Here is a 16,852-nt window from a genome sequence, read left to right as displayed (position 1 = left end):
CTTTGCATGTCTAATAAAAATTTTTGAAAGACCTTTAGATTTTCTTTTTTTGGCACTACAGATCCTTAGTAATCACATTGCACCATGCAGAAGAAGAGGAGTCCTTTTTAAGGGAGAACAAGCACACAATTCTTTGCTCATGTTTGGTTAATTTGTTTGATTTGCATCATTGGATTGGTGTTTGATAACTTTTTAGCTGGATGGATTAATCTGTCCTTTGGGCTTTGCACTCCCTTTTCGGCTTACTGTTCCAGCTTTGGGCTGGACATCAGAGAGCATGGATCCCTTGTACGCAGTTTTGTACCATAAAATATTGTGCAATGTTTGATGGCCACCATCATGATATGAACAGCTAGTTATTAAAAAAGATAGCTATACATATTATACATTAGGCATTGTATTGGTAGCTATCCATCTCTTAATATCAGCCATTAAGCACTTTGTAATATGAACTGTTTACCATAGAGAATCCTAGATTGGACTTTAGGGGCACTTTTGTATCTTAGTCGAAAGAAGTTTGATGGGCTCTCCATTGTTTCCAGAAGGTAAAAAAATTAATTTTAAATTAAGTCAATGATTAAAATTTTATATTATAAAAAAGAAAATGCATGTCACACAGAAAAATGAGCGACAATCAAAGAAATGGTCAGGCATGGTTGCAAATTAGCTCTTGACTTCCAATCTCTATTTAACCTACAAAAATAGTCCCCAAAATTCAGCTCTAGCTTTGAAAACTTACACCTTACATGATCCAAAACACTTTATGATACTAAAATTGGTCCAAAACTAATCCACCTAGCTTGCAACCCTCAATAGCTAGGGCCATCAATAGGCCAACCCATAGGCTACAATTTAAGACTAAAATCGGATCAGATACTAGTATATCTATATCCATATTTATTTTGTCTGATGAATATAGATACGAATACGGATATTATTTAGATAAAAAAATTCATATTTATATTTATTTTAAATGGATACGGATACAATTCGAATACTGGATGTATGAATATAATTATGAATATTATTTAGATAATTAAACTTTATGACTATAAAATCAAAGATATTACTAAATAGATGATCAATCAAGTTAATAACATATTTATATAGTTGTATATTTTTTTTAAAAAATTAATAAATACTATATAAAATTATATGCATATTCGAATATTTGGATATAGATAGAATAGTTATCGATCCATATCCACAGCTATTTTTCTTCGATGGATATGGATACGGATATCGATATTAGTTGGATCATCAAATTTTTATCTATATCTATATTGATTTAAATACGAAAATGAATCCGAATGGATAGTATCTATACCACTTTCATCCCTAAAATAATTTGTAATATGTGAGGCTGGGTCATCAGGTTGAACCTATCTAAGGTCTTACTACACCTCGGCTTGGCCCATTGACGGCACTAAGTACCCCAACTGGAAATGAGTATAAATATAGCAAAGGGAGACCAACCAAATAATCCCGTTTGCACTTTCTTTGGGTAATCGAACAATTGAGATTAATTATAGAGAGGATGGCTTGGGTATATTCTTCCATATAGATATCTACACGCACCTGCGCATAAAACACACATGGACAGGGAGATCCTAAGGGACGAGCAAAGAAGTATGAATATTTATATAGGATCATCAGTTTGTAACTCAATTATTTATCTTTTTTCTGAGAAATATAATGGTAAAGACACCATCTGGATTCATACCAAAGATATATCTTCCATATGAAAAGGGATGACTAGGTCTAATTGGCCTTTGATCATTCTTGCTTCTTGAGCCAACCATGTCGCTATTATCTTGGCTTGCACTCTGCAGTCTTGTGGGCATAGAAGTTCCAACTTCTAGCACTTGATATCTTTTCTACAATTATAGTTTCTTAAATTCCTGCAAGTAATTGAAGGATCGGCAAATTAGGTTTTAGATTACATCTTTTCTCTTCTCTATACATATTCAACGGGTAGAAGAGATAAATAAAAAATCTCTCCTATCTAGAAATTCACCAAAATTTTAAAGAAAATCAAAGAAAATAGTATTCCTACCATAGTATCAAGAAACCGTATTACTCTTAATTTTAGTAGTGGAATTTTGAAATTTAAAATCATCCACCTATTGAGGACTTTCCAACTAGATATAAGTAGAAAAAAATTAGCAGTAGTTAAAAAAGGAAAGATTTTACATTTCTTAACTAATCATGATTTTTCTTAACTAAAATCAATTAAAATTCTTTTCACATCATTCCCAATTTTAGGAGTTAGATTTTGAAATTCAAAAACACCTACCTTTCCCAAATAGATATAAGTGAAAAAAATGGCATTGGTGAAAAAGAAACTTTATCATTTCATAAGTAATCAAGATTCTTATCAATTGAAATCATTAAAAAAATCCTCTTTTATATCTCTCCAGTATTTAGGTCTCATTTGACGAAGCTGTTGCTAGTAGAGCTTTTGGAGTTTTTGAAAGTAAAGCTTTTAAAAAATAGATAAAAAACTATTTAGTATTTGATAATTACATTTCTAAAGTATATATTGTGAAATTTAATATGTGTTTCATAACCAAACCAAGAAAGTACTTTTGGCATGACAAAATGACTATAAAAGATATTACATAATATTATACCTTAGAATAATAAAATATAAATATATATTATTACATAAATATATTGCACATTATAATATTACTATAATGTAATATAATATTATTATAATATATTTAATATAATATTGTATACTATAGCATAATAATGTAACATAGTATGATATAATATAACATAATATAACGTAATAATGTATTATTACATGATATAATATTATTCTAGTGTAACATAATTTAATACAATATGTAATATAATGTGATATAATAATATATGGTACAAAATAATAATATAATAATAACACTTGTAAAAGTGAGATTTTAGAATTCTTTTCTATCTAATGCTTTCCTATTCCTACTTTTTTTTATATACAATAAAATACTATTGGTTGGAATTGATAAATCCAGTATACATTTGATGCCACCATATTCTTAACAAATTCTAAAATATATATTAACCATCAACATTACCAAGGTGTTTTACATTCTTGATTCTAATAGCAACAAAAATGCATGGAGCAACTCTATCATTTACTGAAACACAAAATATGAATGATACAAAATAAAATTTATATTGCATGTATAATTTCATAAAAAAAGAAATCAACAATCATAAGAAGAATACTAAATATGATTATGCAGAATATCCATCTTACAGTTACTTGTTGTTCGGCTTAATTTGCTTCGAACTTAATTCTTCTTGCTAATCTCTAAACAATCAGCAGAGAGGAAATCCTTCTCATCATCATAACACTAAAACTCAAAATCTTTACTAACATGATTCCTAATAAAATTATAAATGGCCATAGAAGCCGCCATAATTTGAACTTATAAATGATAAAGGAAATTAGACATTCTACTCAATATTCTCCATCTATATTCCAACCTCCAAATGTCCTCCTAATAGTACATATCAGTGATAAATGTGCATGATTATAGATTTTATACATACCTCTTAGTTGACTTCGATATCAAAAATCTAGTGGATTGTAAGAACCCTGCCCATGGATTTTTTTTTTTTCACATGGATCTTAAAGCAGGCCCTTAAAAAAAAGAGATGGAAACTCACGTGCTAGGCACGTGAGGCTGAAGAAGGGGACTCCCAATGGGAGTCCACCTCTTCTTCTCAATTTCCGTTGGAAATCAAGAATTAGGAGTCCACCTCTTCTTCTCAATTTCCATTGGAAATCAAGTCGTAGGACTCATCGGAGCCCCAAACTCTACCTATAGAATGCACCCTGACTCCTCCCACTATGCATCATCTCTCATCTTCGATCCTCTGCTAATGAAGATCTTTTTTTTTTTTTTTGATTTTTCAAGGTGTAGGCTCAAAGAGCCACCATTGATTCATCATTGGAATTGGCTTTCCTCTTAATCGGACTTAGGTAAGGATCTAGGCATTTGTTTTTCCTCTTTTTTCTGACCTCAAGGTCATCGACCTATTTTGATTGGAGCCAGCAGCTCATCGAAAACCATGCTTGAAACAAAGGTGCCCTATTTTGGCCTCTTTTTCTTATTTCACAGCTGTCGATCCTTGGATTTGATCCACTCTATAGCTTCCTTGCATTCCCTAAGGATGTACATCAGATTATGATCACTGATTGGAGGCTCGGCTATGATCTAGGCTGAGTCTAATGTGATTATTTTTTTTCTTTTGTTCTTCTTCTCATCATCAGATTATGATCACTGATTGGAGGCTTGGCCATGATCTAGGCTGAGTCTAATGTGATTATTTTTTTCCTTTTGTTCTTCTTCTCATCCTTTTATGCTGGTCGGACGTCGCCACTGTTGCCACCTACTATTGCCACTAACATGTTGGACGTCGCTGCAAGTCGCTGGCCCAACCTTGCTGTTGTTGAGTTTAGGAAGAAAGGAGAGAGTTTGCCTATTCCAAGAAAAGAAGATTTCTCTCTTCTCTCTCTCTCTTCTTTCTCTTTTTCTTTTCTCTCTCTCATCTTTTCTTCCTTTCTTTCTCTCTCTACCCTCTATACTTAAATGTAGATCTAGAGGGTGAATCTAAACCCTTGTTTCATGCATCCCAAGTGACTTTAGTAGAGGATTTTGGACCGGTATTGATTTCGATCATGATTTTCATAGAACACCTATCATTGACAATGCTTGTCTTGAACTTATTGATTCTTACTACATGATCTACTGGTTGAGTCACCTGGATTCGACCAATTCAAATTGCTAGGTATTGTTATATAGATAGTTGTGCTTCTCCTTTTTTTCATGATTTTCCACCACAACCATGATCACTTTATGATTTCTTTTGGTTATTGATTTTGATTATATATGATGTGGTCAATCAATCGAGGACATTAAGCAAGGATATTGACACTCTACCCTTAAATCAAGGTAGATCCTAATCCTTATTTCTTAATTAGTCATGTTTTATGTAGAGTCAAGAAATTTGGGAGTAAAAGTAATTCAGATGTTAGAGCTTTAAAAATAGAAATTTAATGATAATTTAATTTTCTTATGCCAATGATTGATCGAGGATGTGTTAGAATTATAATATTGAGTGGACATACTAGTCATGAATTGGTAAATTTTATTCCAAAGTTTGTCATCAATAGAGGTAAAAATTTTTGGATATTGATTACCTATTTATATAAAAATTATTTTGTGCATCAGTGATTTTAATCCTTATATTTTGGTGGTGATATGTCATATATTTAATTGTTAAGTATATATTTATAACTCATTTGATATGATGTATTACATATCATTGATCCTCACTTAGATATATTCTAGTAATTATGTGCATCGAGTTTTGCAAAAGAATGAACTTTTGAATTGCAAAACCTAACAAGCTTATAATTGAGCTGTGTGACTGTATGTGAGATTATGATATTCTAGGCTAGTCACAATATTGATGTCCTTCCACAGACTGAAAATGTAGTTGTGGTAGTCCACAGGATTAGCCACAATATTGGTGCCCTGTCATGAGCTAGAAATATGGTTGTGGTAGTTTAGAGTTGATGTTGGCTATATTTCAACACACCTTACGGAGCCCTAAGGTGGGGTTTATATATCTGGTGATGTGGCAACATTCTCAGAGGGTCGACCTCTTATGAGGGGCTCGGCTCATCCCTCGGTTGGAGAATTAAAGAGAGACTAACTGCTCTGTCTGTCACTAAGATCGATCTAGCTTGAACTAGATCAACTCCAGTGCGAAGCCCCTCGGGCTTGCCCATAGTATGTATAGACATGGGGTTCTGAGCTTGGTGGATAAAGACTAATAAACCCTACTTTCTATCAGAAATCTTTCTTTTAGAATGTTGGTTAGGAGTTACGGTCTTAACACATGGTATCAGAGTGAGATTATAGATTCGAGTCCCACTTGGCCCCTCAAATAGTCACTGGAGGGGATTGTCGGCTTTATTCGTGTGCACACCCAACTGGCCCCAAGATAAATTTTATGTGGCTGGTGATGTGGCAACAATTCTTGGAGGGTCGATCTTTTATGGGGGTTAGTTCATCCCTCAGTTGGAGGATTAAAGAGAGACTAACCTCTCTACCTGCCGTTGGGGTCGATCTAGCTTGAAGCGGATTGACTCCAGGGCAAAGCCCCTTGACCCGTCCGCAGCACATAGAGACGTAGAATTTTGAGCTTAGTGGATAAAGACTAATAAACCTCACTTTCTATCATAAATTTTCCTTTTAGAAGGTTGGTTAGGGGCTACAGTATTAACAGTGGAGCACTTGTGTGTTAGATGTATGTCTTAAAAGCCAGATTGGCTGACACATGTACACATTCTAGAGGCATAATTTTATAATTAAAATTTTAAAATAAATAAATTTAGATTATTTTTTATTCATGTTATGTTTAAATTGTATCCATGAATCGTCTGAGAAATTAATGAATGATGATATGCATTTTTAAGAGTTAAAAATTTGAGGCACGTATCATTAATGGTTAATTTCTAAATACTTCTGATCAATGGATCATTATGGGGATGGTGACTGATCTAAATAGATCGATGCATGGATTACTTTTCTTCATAGGTAGATGAATCTCGATTCGATAGTGTGGAGATACTGGAGTGAGAGTACAGGTGTTTAATAGAGATCAAGAATACTGAGTATGACCAATACAAGAAGTCACTAGGATGGCTATCCACTCATCGGTGACTTGCTCAAAGTTACAGTTGTATAGATAGTTTTTTGATCTGTAGTGCTTCGACTGTTCACAATGGGATTGCTATAGTTTGACTATACCAATACTTGGTAATCTAGCCATTCAAAATCTTGAGGTATATGTTGGCTACAGTAGGTCCATTATAGGAATAGGATACATATTAAAATGGAATCTGTCAATCTTGATAGATAGGGAGAAGTCCTATGCAGCTCATGAGACTGAATCCTAAAATCTATGGCCATGGAAGGTGGATGATGGAAAAGAGTTTCCATAAGGTTTCACATGGATCCGAATCAATTGAATTTGGCATATGATGGATGAATGGATTTGATGAGTTATCCTTGATCTGCATCTTATCGAAACTCATAATAGAAGAATCGAACTACATGGTAATTACATCTAGAGGTTTAATATTTCATTCTGTTGAGTGCTACTATATACTGCTAGGTGTCACTGATGGATTGTAAGACTCGTTGAGCGTCGTCTTAATGATCGATGATCCTTGATGGGTAGAGTTGGAATCGTTCCAATCTATCGAAAGGAGTTTCGATGATATTATGATGGAGATTATGGTATATCTCACTATCAGACAGAATAGAACCTATGGAATCATATACAAAAGAGGTGTTTATCCGATTAGATGGTTATTAGCAATTATGAATCTATATTAGATTTAATCATCAATATGATTGATGATTAATCCAGTGCAAGAGTTACAATAAAGTAATTCACTAAGAGTTAGTGAGTTATAGAAGAATTAATTAGCAAGTGGATTACTAATTGATTCAATTTAATTAAGTAATTGGGCTACAATCAAGTCTAATTGAATTAGATTCAATTTGATTTGATCAAGCTTAATTGGATTATGAGATAACCCAATTGCGATGAAGACCAATTTCTTATTTGGTTAGGACTTAAGTGCACTTAGATCCTAATTAGATTGAAATTTAATTGGGTTCCTATTTAGATTTGGACTCCCCTTTGGGTGTAACCAATTTCTAAATTAATTAGGGTTTGATTGAAGCAACAAGAAAGAGCCAAAATTGATTGGGACTCTCACTCTTCCTTGCGCTATCAGATGCCCCACACTGCCCCTTCTCACGCACACGCCCCTTCTTTGTTTTTTCGTGAAACCCTAATATCCCTTCGCATAAGCTATCTGACGCACAAGAAAGGAGGAGACGTCCAAGAGTTGGATGCCGCCTCACAAGCCTTATCAAGATAAGGTTTCTACCTTATCTTAAATTCTTTGGATGCCACCTTGAAAATATGGTTTTGGTGTGAGATTAAGTGGGCTTTTCAATGTGAAAATCAGAAGAGATTGGGTGTGAGAAAGTTTTTAGCCGTGAGTTCTTGTATGTGAAAAAAAGAGAATTGCATATCCTTTGGGCATCTTCTTTCTCTTGTGTGTAGGGACTTTTAAGAAGAAAAATAAAGAGAAAGGGTTCTTCTATTCCTTCTTCTTTCTTTTCCTCCTTTTCTTCCTCTTCTTATCCTCTGAGAGGGTCTGAAAGAAATGAAGAAGATTTGCATCAACCATCAAGAGGCAATTTCTGTAAGGAAGCTAGCACTCTGGTGAAATCAAAGGCCTCTAATCGGATCAAAGATCTTATGTAGATACTCATAGAGGTCGGACGTGTGTGCGGCTCTGTAGAAACCTCATCGATTTACCATGATCATTAGATTATGGTGAAAGGCTATCCATGCAAAGGTATAGAAATCGGATCTCTAATTTTTTAATTTTTATTTAAATTTGATTTAAATTTTAGCATCTTAAAATTTATGTGATCATCTTGTTAGCCTATAGATTGATTTACTTTATGCATGTTAGATAGATTGAAATATTTAATCTAGATCAAAAAATTTTTTGCTGTGTTTCTGATTTTTGCATGCATATTTTCAGATGTGCGACATCCTTCATTGTAGTGCCTTAAACTGACCACTATTAGTGCCGTGCTATAGGTTATAAAAATGGTTGTGATAGTCAGGGTTGAGCGCTTGTGGTCCTTGGACTAGCCATAGTTAATACCTCATCATGGACTGAAAACATAGTTGTGGTTGTTCACAGGACTAGCCACGATATTGGTGCCCTGTCATAGACTAAAAATATGATTGTAGTAGTCTAGAGCCGAGCACCTTGATATGATCGAACCTGATGTATATTGGTTTGAGATAATTGTATGATGCAACTCATTGCACAAAAAGATGTATTTGCTATGCCTATTTTATGAATCATGGTATTTTTTGGTATGTGATTTCTATGACTAATAACTATTGATAGTTTCTCATTTATTATTATCATATTGATCTTGGTGTGTAAAAATTTTTATTGGGCTGTAAAGCTCACAACCCTCCTTTTTTCTTTTTTTAGTGTTATAGCATGCCTATACTTGGCTAAGATTGGGACTATGATTTGAAAAGATCATAGAACATCAACAATATCAGTGGGATGAGCGAGTCTTATAAATTATATAAGATTTGATATTCATTAATATGGAATATTTATTATGAATTGAGATCAATAGCATTCGGAAAATCTTGAGGTTGTAATGAATTTTAAGACCTTTTATATTCTTTAGGATCTTGCCTTAAGGGTGTGCGGCCATCATATATCCGACTTGAATGTTGGGTTTGGAGTATGATATAGATGATGCTTCTGCCCTTTGTAAGGCCCCATTTATCCTAACATGTGAGGATATACTACATCTATCAAGTAATATTTACCTGCATAAATATGTACAAGTTATAATTTAATACTTATGCATGGAAGTTAAAATATATGCCTGCCATTATAATTTATTTAATTAAAATAGATATCTCTAGATGGGTATAGAAATTTGAGCTTTTCTCTACATATAGCCTCGAAAGAAGTATGAGTATCATGAGTAGTACCTCCCCATCCAACCCAACTAGAAGCAAAATGCAAGTCAAATTAATAACAAGCCCTGATATTTGCATTGAAATTCTTTTTTTATCAATATATGGTATTTGTTTAGATGGATAAACTTTTACTAGCACATGGGTACCATTAGTTGCTCTAATGTGATCCTTAAAATAAGGCCACCGATGACTGTAATCATGGACTTGGACATTTTTCAACTCTCTATCAATCAGGTTAATAATATCTTTGGTAATATTTAAGATAACATTTAAGATATGGGTAAAATATCTATTAATTATTTCTTTTGAATGTTGAAACCTTTCTTGAATAATTATTATTGCCCAGTAGAACAACCCAAAAGGGAGGGGGGGGGTCAATTGAATTTTTCAAAATTTAAGCATATAATATGCTGTTTTGAAAACTAGTGAAGTATTGATAAGGGCAGCAATAGGATATGCAGAAATATAAATATAAGGAGGGTAAGAAAAAAGAACATAATTATAAATACAATCGATATATAGTGGTTCGGTGCTCCTTGCACTTATGTCCACTCTTCAATATCCACTTGAAAATTTCACTATGATCTTTTCAAGATAACATTCGGATAGCTTTCTAGGCTCACTATCCAAAATTTAGTTGACTTTATATCAGATCACCAACCACAACCAACAAACAAGCCAATCATTAGCTTACACTCCAATTCTTAGGCTTGGATGGGCCTATCCCCTAGCTTTAAAATCCTATTGAAGCTAGTTAGGACAAATGAAAACAAGAAGCTCCTTTAATGAGCAATAAAATCGATAAAGCTCTTGACTCTTCTTTTGTGAAAGCTTTTGGAGAAATGAGCTTGTCTTCTTGCGAAGAGAATGATTTGATTTGATATTTCAATGAGTTAGAAATTGAATGCACTCTTTTTCAATGCTTTTTGAACTTTTTCTCTTATTTTTGTACTTCTCACTTTGATTCTTTTTTCTCGTCACTTCAATCAGTTTGAAAGCATACTATTTTAGACCCTCAAAAATTGTTTCTAGCCATTGAAATCTAAAATATAGTCGTTGGGGCCAAAACTATACTATTCTAAATTTTCTGTAGAAGTAGCTGTTGTGATTCGAGTCGACTCAGCTGATCCTTGAGTTAACTCACTGAATCTTGAGTCGACTCAACTGTGCCTCAAGTCGATTCGACTAGTTTGCAAGTCTTTTATCCCAAACATCAGCTCTCTGTTGGCATCTTACGGCTGTGACTCGAGCAACTCGAGTTGACTCAACTCAGCTCGATTGAAATATTTTTTATTTTAAAACTCTGCTTTTTCGACCACTATTCACTTGAGTCGACTCGCGCCCAACTTGAGTCGACTCGAGGGCATGTCGGCTGAAATATTTTCATACCAAAATCCTTTTTGTATGCCGTTCCAGCTTGAGTTGACTCGAAATAGCCTTGAGTCATCTCGAAGTGCCCTCCATTGAATTTTTTGTGATCTTTTTCAATTTGAATTCCTCTTCAATTCCAACCTTCAAATATCTTCTTCTAGTCTTGTTTGAGATGTGTAACACACATCAAAAGCTTCTAGATTTCTTCTTATTGTTCTTAATTGTATCATTAATTTTTTTTTTGATACTCTGTAATTTCTCTTGAAATATGAACTTAAAGAATTCACTAGTCTAAATATATATTCAAATATTTTATTATTCATCAAAATCAATCTTTGGGGTCAATAATCTTTTCCTTTTTGATGATGATAAAACTTTTGAGTATATGAGCAATTGGCAAAAATATGCATAAGTATCAAGAAATATGCTAAAGGTTTGAGCTTTTTCATAAGTTTAAGCTTTGCTCCCCCTTAGTATGTGCTCATATTTATTTCAAGCTCAATTAAATGTGTGAGTATCAATTAACTATATATGTCCACTTAAGACTTATTCATTCATTGATTGTGCTATATATGCAATATTTTTCATACATATATTGAATATTATGAGACATTGGCACGTACACATAATACACATTAAGGCCCATTGCGATACTTATACGTTAAAGCCGAAAATTACATTCACAAGACACATAAGTATATTTATGATACATTCATGAGGTACATATCAACACATTGTTAGAATTTGATGTCTTAAGATTCAATCCACATTGAGCCCACAGTGAGGTTCGCAGCGAAAAACAGAGTCCAACGAGATCAAGATCACCCGAAACGGAGCTCGGATGGAGGAGATACGAGCTTTTGAAGTGGCATAAGATTTGAGGCGGTGGAGGACCGCCGGCGACCGGCGGCAGGCAGCAGCGGCGCGGCCGCAGGCAGCGGTGCGCGGGATGCGCGACCCAGGCCTGCGCGGGATGGCGACCCACACGAGCGGGCGGCCCAAGCGGGCGCGCGGCCCAGGCGGGTGCACGGCCCAGCCGGGCGAGCGGCCCAGGCGCGTGTAGGCCCGCGCGCGGGAGCGGGCCAGCCTAGGCCCAGCAGCCTGCTAGCCCTTTGCCCCGATCCACCGTGGACCAGGCGGTCCACGACTGGGCCTGTGGATCGCGCGGGCATTTTCCATGCATTTCATGCGGTCCACGGCACTATTTCATGGACCGATCACGATCGGAGGGTGTGGGTTGATCTATTTTTTGATCCGATGGTTCAGAACCTGATTTGGGTTGATTAAGGACTCTTAAACCTAATCTAATTGGGTTTTAACCCTTTAAAAGGGCTGTGCGTGAAACAGAGAGGAAGTGGTTTGGGTTTTCTCGCCGTATAGAGCCGTACGAACTCGAGAGGAGAGAGAAAGGTGGAAGTGCTGAGAGAGAAGGAGCAGGAGGCTCTTGGACAGCGGTCGCCAGGCACTTCAGGGGTTCAGGGGGTCTTCCAAGAGAGAGAGAGCTTTTGTGAGGGAAACTTCCAGTGAGAGAGAATTGGGTGTACAAGGGTTGAGGGTGAGGTCTCCTCTTGTTAATTTTTTTTTTCATAGTGAAGTTTGCGTGCCCCGTGGAGGTGAGCCCTTTTGTGGCTGATCCACGTATTTTGATTGTTTTTCTTTTTGTTTTGTTTCTTCTTTCTTCCTGCTGCATCGCGTGGTACTGAAAGAATCTTGGGAGGTGGTGTCCTGGTCAGACATCCACCCAACAAGTGGTATCAGAGCAAGGTGATACAAGGACGCAGATTGCAGTGGTGGTGAGCAAGACTGAAGATGGAGAAGACAGGAACAATCAAGATGGAGATCAACAAGTTCGATGGTAAGAGCAATTTCTCCTTGTGGAGGTAAGGGTGAAGGACGTGCTCATCCAACAGGGCTTGATCGATGCTCTCTTGTGCGATGAGAAGCCGACCACCATGGAGGTGCGGGATTGAAAACGGCTACAGATGCAAGCGGTGAGTACCATCTGCATGTACCTGGCGGATGAGGTGGTGATCCATGTGCTCTGCGAGACTTCTCTGATGGTGCTATGGTCGAAGCTCGAGGAGTTGTACATGGCAAAGTCTCTCACCAACACACTTTTCCTCTGGAGGCAGTTTTACCAACTGCGGATGACTGAGAGACAAAGCGTGCAGGAGCATCTGAGTCACTTCCAGAAGATCCTCACCGACCTCCTCAGCATTGGTGAGAATGTTGAGGAGAAGATCAGGGCGCTGGTTTTGCTGGCGTCGCTTTCCACTTCGTACGAGTCCTTGGTGACTGCTCTTCTAGTGGGAAAGAGCACTATCAAGATGGATGAGGTCACTGCGGCGATACTCCAGAATGAGGTTCTCAGGAGGGAGAATCTAACTTCGAGCTCAGGTGGTGGTAGCTCAGCTTTGGTGGCTTCTGAAAGAGCAGGAGGCGGTAGACGGAGCGACAGGAGATCGCAATGAGGGCGGTCTAAGTCCAAGAGGGACTTGAACAAAACCAGGTGTTACCAGTTTGAGGAGTTGGGTTATCTAGCCAGAGATTACCCTCAACTTAAAAATCGGACGGTGGCTGCTGTAGCGACGGTCGGCAGCGATTCAGATGGAGATGTCCTTGAGATATCTGATGAGGTATCTACTTCTTTCCAGCAGTGGATATTAGATTTTGCATGCCCCTATCATGTATGTTACAGAGAGGAGCAGCTTGACTCCTTGGAGAACAGTGAGGGCACTGTATATCTACCGGATGGATCGAGCTGTGCGATCAGAGACATTGGGATGGTCAGCTGGAGGACACATGACGGTGCAGTGAGGAGATTGGGGAAGGTCTGATACATACCCGATTTCAGGCAGAATCTTATCTCACTTAGTAGACTGGATTCGAGAAGCTACAGGACGGTAGCTGGTGGAGGAATCCTAAGGGTACTATGCGGTGATAGAATTATGCTGGAGGGGAAGAAGAAGAGCAGAGGACATTATTACCTGGCAGGGAGTCCAGTGTGAGGTGGAGCTTCGGGAGCCAAGTGGAGCTCAAAGCGAGGTGGAGCTTCAGGAGGCGGATTGGGCACGAGACAAGAGACTCGAGAGGATGAGAGGCGACGTCGCAAGGTGAGATTCCTATTTCGCAGGATGATGCCTCGAGCAGGTCTCAGGTCAGGAGGAGCACAGCATACGACAGAGATGGGATCGAGCAGCCTGGCTCGACTCCCATGTTTGCCCATCCATGATCAGCAGGCGATTGCCCCAGGGCATGGGGGCGAGGAGATCCAGAAGCTCTCGAAGTTTGGAGGAGGCCGAATATCGAGTCGAGGTAGAGATTGTTAAGATTTGATGCCTCAAGATTCAGCCCATATTGAGCTCACAGTGAGGTTCGCAATGAAAAATAAGTCCAACGAGATCAAGATTACCCGAAACGGAGCTCGGATGGAGGAGATACGAGCTTTTGAAGTCGGCATGAGATTCAAGATGGTGGAGGACCACCTGCGACCGACGGTGGGTGGCAGCGGTGCGGCCGCAGGCGGCGGCACGTGGGAAGCGCGACCCAGGCTGGTGCGGGATGCGCGACCCATGCGGGCGGGCGGCCCAGGCAGGCCGCGGCCCAAGTAGGTGCACGGCCCAGCCGGGTGTGCGGCCCAGGCACGCGCGGGAGCAGGCCGGCCCAGGCCCAGCGGCCTGCTGCTCCTTTGCCCCGATCCACCATGGACCGGACGGTCTACGGTTGGGCCTGTGGACCACACGGGCATTTCCCACGTATTTCGCACGGTCCACGATACTATTCTGTGGACCGATCACGATCGCGGGCGTGGGTTGATCTATTTTTTGATCCGACGGTTCAGAACCTGATTTGGGTTGATTAAGGACTCTTAAACCTAATCTAATTGGGTTTTAACCTTTTAAAAGGGCCTGTGCATGAAACAGAGAAGAAATGGTTCGGGTTTTCTTGCCGTACAAAGCCGTACGAACCCGAGAGGAGAGAGAAAGGTGGAAGTGCTGATAGAGAAGGAGCAGGAGGCTCCTGGACAGCGATCGCCAGGCACTTCAGGGATTCAGGGGGTCTTCCAAAAGAGAGAGAGCTTTTGTGAGGGAAACTTCTAGTGAGAGAGAGTTGGGTGTACAAGGGTTGAGGGTGAGGTCTCCTCTTATAATTTTTTTTTTTCATAGTGAAGTTTGCATGCCCCATGGAGGCGAGCCCTTTTGTGGCTGATCCACGTATTTTGATGTTTTTTCTTTTGTTTTGTTTCTTCTTTCTTCCTGCTGCATCGCGTGGTACTGAAAAGATCTTGGGAGGTGGTATCCTGGCCAGACATCCACCCAACACACATAAGTACATTTATAATACATTCATGAGATACATATCAAAGCAAGCAATATCAAAGAAGCAATGCTAAGCAATGCTCATACAATCATATGCCCATACATTCTTTTCTCCTATGCTCATTCATTCTTTTCTACTCTCCCTTTTTGTCATCAATCAAAAGGGCAAGGTATAAGGAATTTAGAATACTCCATAATACAAGAATAAGGAAAAGTAATAGTATAGCATTGTATTCATCAAAATGAATGTGCTAGGTCATAGCACACTAATATACAATGTCATATAAGTCAGCAAATACAAGCAAATCACACTAATACAGTGATAAGTCAGCTAACACAAATATAAGAGTCCAAAAGACAACATAGAAGTCCAAATACAATCATAAGTCCTAACAAAAGACTTAATACATCATATAGCAAACAGAAGTCCCTATGCCTCTAATCCTCATCAGAGGGAATGTCCAGGATCTCAAATGAGGAAGCTCGTGAGAATGATGGTCCAGCTCTCTGACTCCTGATCCTACTCGATGGACAAATTGCTAGGGATGAAGGAAATCCTACTCCAGCTCTAGTATATACTCTGAAAGGTGGTTTGCTTTAATTAGCAGACAACTAGATAGGCCTAACAGGAGGCTGGGGCAGTGATTGTGACTAAACTAGTGATTGAGACTGAGACTGAATAGGTGGCTGAGACTGAGCTGATGGAAGATTAGGTATGGCAGCTCTGGCAGCTGCATCTGCTGCTGCTACTGCTGGTATAGCGCCTAGGGCAAGTCTCTCAATCCTCCCAATCAGGCTCCCCATGGCTCCAAGCACAGACATGGTCCTCACTACTAGGTTTGCTCAAGTCCACTGATAGCTCCAAGCATCTCAAAGCCTCCTGACTCGACTCTCCTCTTCAATCGAGCAATCTTTGATGCTACCTTAGAAAGATCAGTGGGGGCATCTGGCTGTTGTCCTTTCTGCTCTAACACAGTGAGTCTCTCAGATATGGACTTTATCTCAGTCTGAATATATTCTACTCTCTCAGATACTGCTGCTATCTGGGCACTAAGTCTAATCGAGATAAGATCAGCAAGCCTCTCTAATGTGGCAGAATCAATAGCTACTGGGTGAGAAGCAAAGGCTGTAGGGGGTTTAGCAGGTGGTGTTGCTGGTGAAAGAAGATTAGGTGCAGCTCTAGATGATGAAGGATAATCAAATGGAGCTCTAGAGGCAATGGGTGTAGATGGCTCTCCTGTCTCCTCTATCTTAGGCTCCCTTTTCTCCTGTCCTGACTCGTTCCTTACCCATCTCTTAACCTCAACATAAAATTGCATCCTAGTCAAGGCCTTGTAATCATGCACATCAAATTGAGATAACTTGGTGCATGCCTCATTTTCCAATGAAATTCTAGCTGCCATAAACAATCCAGCCAGTGCCATTCCATAAGGTAAGCATACTTTGTTCTTTGCTGATTCTTATCTCATATGGTGCATCATGATACCCGATAAATTCAAGGATATCCCTTGAACAATATGATACATAACCAT

General features: G+C 38.5%; 1 pseudogene; it reads right to left on the bottom strand.

Moving 5' to 3' along the window:
- Positions 1-3,230: 3,230 nt before the first annotated feature.
- LOC140856572 (uncharacterized) lies at positions 3,231-16,124 on the bottom strand (annotated as a pseudogene).
- Positions 16,125-16,852: the final 728 nt, after the last annotated feature.

Source organism: Elaeis guineensis, chromosome 1 (assembly GCF_000442705.2).
Source record: "Elaeis guineensis isolate ETL-2024a chromosome 1, EG11, whole genome shotgun sequence".
NCBI lineage: Eukaryota > Viridiplantae > Streptophyta > Magnoliopsida > Arecales > Arecaceae > Elaeis > Elaeis guineensis.
The sequence above is the reverse complement of the archived record's forward strand: the minus strand, read 5'-3'. Positions and strand labels throughout refer to the sequence as shown.